This window comes from Bombus fervidus, unplaced genomic scaffold, assembly GCF_041682495.2.
Source record: "Bombus fervidus isolate BK054 unplaced genomic scaffold, iyBomFerv1 scaffold0020, whole genome shotgun sequence".
Classification (NCBI taxonomy): Eukaryota; Metazoa; Arthropoda; class Insecta; order Hymenoptera; family Apidae; genus Bombus; species Bombus fervidus.
The window spans coordinates 1,136,902-1,142,550 of NW_027212583.1; positions in this window are offsets into that span (position 1 = coordinate 1,136,902).

A 5,649-nucleotide genomic window follows, 5' to 3' on the forward strand; every position below is an offset into this window, starting at 1 on the left:
ACGTTATACGTTATACTATAATCTTACATAACTTTATACGTCATAACGTAGTACTATATGACGTTATACGTTATAACGTAATACTATATAACGTTATACGTTATACTGCTATACTGTCGGACGTTATACGTTATAACGTCATATTTCATGACGCTATACGTTGTACTGTAATACTTCATAACGTTATACGTTATGACGTGATGGTATATAACGTTATACGTTATAACGTAATACTATATAACGTTATACGTTATACCGCTATACTGTCGGACGTTATGCGAAATAACGTCATATTTCATGACGTTATACGTTATAACTTCATACTTCATAACGTTATAAGTTCTACCGCTATACTGTCGGACGTTATACGTTATAACGTCATACTTCATAACGTTACACGTTATAACGTCATACTTCATAACGTTATAAGTTATACCGCTATACTGTCGGACGTTATACGTTATAACGTCATTTTCCATTATGTTACACGTTATAACATCATACTTCATAAAGTTATAAGTTATACGTTATACGTTACACGTTATAATGTAATACTTCATAACGTTATACGTTATACGATAATTCTCCATAACGTTATACGTTATAACGTGATGCTATATAACGTTATACGTTATACTATAATCCTACATAGCGTTATAAGTAAGAACGTAATACTATTTAACGTTAAACATTATAACTTAATTCTGTATGACGTTAGACGTTATACCGCTATACTGTCGGACGTTATACGTTATAACGTCATACTTCATAACGTTATACGTTATAACGTCATACTTCAAAACGTTATACGTTATACTATAATAATTCATAACGTTATACGTTTTAATGTGATGCAATATACCGTTATACGTTATACTGTAATCCTACATAACTTTACACGTCATAACGTAATACTATATGACGTTATACGTTATAACGTAATACTATATAACGTTATACGTTATACCGCTATACCGACGGACGTTATACGATATAACGTCATACTTCATAACGTTACACGTTATAACATCATTCTTCATATAGTTATAAGTTATACCGCTATACCGTCGGACGTTACACGTTATAACGTCATACTTCATAACGTTGTACGTTATACTATAATTCTCCATAACGTTATACGTTATAACGTGATGCTATATAACGTTATACGTTATACTATAATCCTACATAACGTTATACGTAAGAACGTAATACTATTTAACGTTAAACATTATAACTTAGTACTATATGACGTTAGACGTTATACCGCTATACTGTCGGACGTTATACGTTATAACGTCATACTTCATAACGTTATACGTTATAACGTCATACTTCATAACGTTATACGTTATAACGTCGTACTTCATAACGTTATACGTTATAACGTCATACTTCATAACGTTATACGTTATAACGTCATACTTCATAACGTTATACGTTATAACGTCATACTTCATAACGTTATACGTTATAACGTCATACTTCATAACGTTATACGTTATACTATAATAATTCATAACGTTATACGTTTTAATGTGATGCTATATAACGATATACGTTATACTGTAATCCTACATAACTTTATACGTCATAACGTAATACTATATGTCGTTATACGTTATAACGTAATACTATCTAACGTTATACGTTATACGGCTATACTGTCCGACGTTATACGTAATAACGTCATATTGCATGACGTTATACGATATAACGTCATACTTCATAACGTTATAAGTTATACCGCTATACCGTCGGACGTTACACGTTATAACGTCATACTTCATAACGTTGTACGTTATACTATAATTCTCCATAACGTTATACGTTATAACGTGATGCTATATAACGTTATACGTTATACTATAATCCTACATAACGTTATACGTAAGAACGTAATACTATTTAACGTTAAACATTATAACTTAATACTATATGACGTTAGACGTTATACCGCTATACTGTCGGACGTTATACGTTATAACGTCATACTTCATAACGTTATACGTTATAACGTCATACTTCATAACGTTATACGTTATAACGTCGTACTTCATAACGTTATACGTTATAACGTCATACTTCATAACGTTATACGTTATAACGTCATACTTCATAACGTTATACGTTATAACGTCATACTTCATAACGTTATACGTTATAACGTCATACTTCATAACGTTATAAGTTATACCGCTATACCGTCGGACGTTACACGTTATAACGTCATACTTCTTAACGTTACACGTTTTAACGTCATACTTCATAACGTTACACGTTATAACGTCATACTTCATAACGTTATAAGTTATACCGCTATACTGTCGGACGTTATACGTTATAACGTCATTTTCCATTATGTTACACGTTATAACATCATACTTCATAAAGTTATAAGTTATACGTTATACGTTACACGTTATAATGTAATACTTCATAACGTTATACGTTATACGATAATTCTCCATAACGTTATACGTTATAACGTGATGCTATATAACGTTATACGTTATACTATAATCCTACATAGCGTTATAAGTAAGAACGTAATACTATTTAACGTTAAACATTATAACTTAATTCTGTATGACGTTAGACGTTATAACGTCATACTTCAAAACGTTATACGTTATACTATAATAATTCATAACGTTATACGTTTTAATGTGATGCAATATACCGTTATACGTTATACTGTAATCCTACATAACTTTACACGTCATAACGTAATACTATATGACGTTATACGTTATAACGTAATACTATATAACGTTATACGTTATACCGCTATACCGACGGACGTTATACGATATAACGTCATACTTCATAACGTTACACGTTATAACATCATTCTTCATATAGTTATAAGTTATACCGCTATACCGTCGGACGTTACACGTTATAACGTCATACTTCATAACGTTGTACGTTATACTATAATTCTCCATAACGTTATACGTTATAACGTGATGCTATATAACGTTATACGTTATACTATAATCCTACATAACGTTATACGTAAGAACGTAATACTATTTAACGTTAAACATTATAACTTAATACTATATGACGTTAGACGTTATACCGCTATACTGTCGGACGTTATACGTTATAACGTCATACTTCATAACGTTATACGTTATAACGTCATACTTCATAACGTTATACGTTATAACGTCGTACTTCATAACGTTATACGTTATAACGTCATACTTCATAACGTTATACGTTATAACGTCATACTTCATAACGTTATACGTTATAACGTCATACTTCATAACGTTATACGTTATAACGTCATACTTCATAACGTTATACGTTATACTATAATAATTCATAACGTTATACGTTTTAATGTGATGCTATATAACGATATACGTTATACTGTAATCCTACATAACTTTATACGTCATAACGTAATACTATATGTCGTTATACGTTATAACGTAATACTATCTAACGTTATACGTTATACGGCTATACTGTCCGACGTTATACGTAATAACGTCATATTGCATGACGTTATACGATATAACGTCATACTTCATAACGTTATAAGTTATACCGCTATACCGTCGGACGTTACACGTTATAACGTCATACTTCATAACGTTGTACGTTATACTATAATTCTCCATAACGTTATACGTTATAACGTGATGCTATATAACGTTATACGTTATACTATAATCCTACATAACGTTATACGTAAGAACGTAATACTATTTAACGTTAAACATTATAACTTAATACTATATGACGTTAGACGTTATACCGCTATACTGTCGGACGTTATACGTTATAACGTCATACTTCATAACGTTATACGTTATAACGTCATACTTCATAACGTTATACGTTATAACGTCGTACTTCATAACGTTATACGTTATAACGTCATACTTCATAACGTTATACGTTATAACGTCATACTTCATAACGTTATACGTTATAACGTCATACTTCATAACGTTATACGTTATAACGTCATACTTCATAACGTTATAAGTTATACCGCTATACCGTCGGACGTTACACGTTATAACGTCATACTTCTTAACGTTACACGTTTTAACGTCATACTTCATAACGTTATACATTATAACGTCATACTTCATAACGTTATACGTTATAACGTGATGCTATATAACTTTATACGTTATACCGCTATACTGTCGGACGTTATATGTTATAACGTCATATTTCATGACGTTATACTTTGTACTGTAATACTTCATAACGTTATACGTTATAACGTAATTCTATATAACGTTATACGTGATACCGCTATACTGTCGGACGTTATACGTTATAACGTCATACTTCATAACGTTATACGTTATAATGTGATACTATATAACGTTATACGTTATACTATAATCTTACATAACATTTAACGTCATAACGTAATACTATATGACGTTATACGTTATAACGTAATACTATATAACGTTAAACGTTATACTGCTGTACTGTCCGACGTTATACGTAATAACGTCATATTTCATGACGTTATACGTTATAACGTCATACTTCATAACGTTATAAGTTATACCGCTATACAGTCGGACGTTACACGTTATAACGTCATACTTCTTAACGTTACACGTTATAACGTCATACTTCATAACGTTATACGTTATAACGTGATGCTATATAACTTTATACGTTATACCGCTATACTGTCGGACGTTATATGTTATAACGTCATATTTCATAACGTTATACTTTGTACTGTAATACTTCATAACGTTATACGTTATAACGTAATTCTATATAACGTTATACGTGATACCGCTATACTGTCGGACGTTATACGTTATAACGTCATACTTCATAACGTTATACGTTATAATGTGATACTATATAACGTTATACGTTATACTATAACCTTACATAACTTTATACGTCATAACGTAGTACTATATGACGTTATACGTTATAACGTAATACTATATAACGTTATACGTTATACTGCTATACTGTCGGACGTTATACGTTATAACGTCATATTTCATGACGCTATACGTTGTACTGTAATACTTCATAACGTTATACGTTATGACGTGATGGTATATAACGTTATACGTTATAACGTAATACTATATAACGTTATACGTTATACCGCTATACTGTCGGACGTTATGCGAAATAACGTCATATTTCATGACGTTATACGTTATAACGGCATACTTCATAACGTTATAAGTTCTACCGCTATACTGTCGAACGTTATACGTTATAACGTCATACTTCATAACGTTACACGTTATAAAGTCATACTTCATAACGTTATAAGTTATACCGCTATACTGTCGGACGTTATACGTTATAACGTCATTTTCCATTATGTTACACGTTATAACATCATACTTCATAAAGTTATAAGTTATACGTTATACGTTACACGTTATAACGTACTACTTCATAACGTTATACGTTATACGATAATTCTCCATAACGTTATACGTTATAACGTGATGCTATATAACGTTATACGTTATACTATAATCCTACATAACGTTATAAGTAAGAACGTAATACTATTTAACGTTAAACATTATAACTTAATTCTGTATGACGTTAGACGTTATACCGCTATACTGTCGGACGTTATACGTTATAACGTCATACTTCATAACGTTA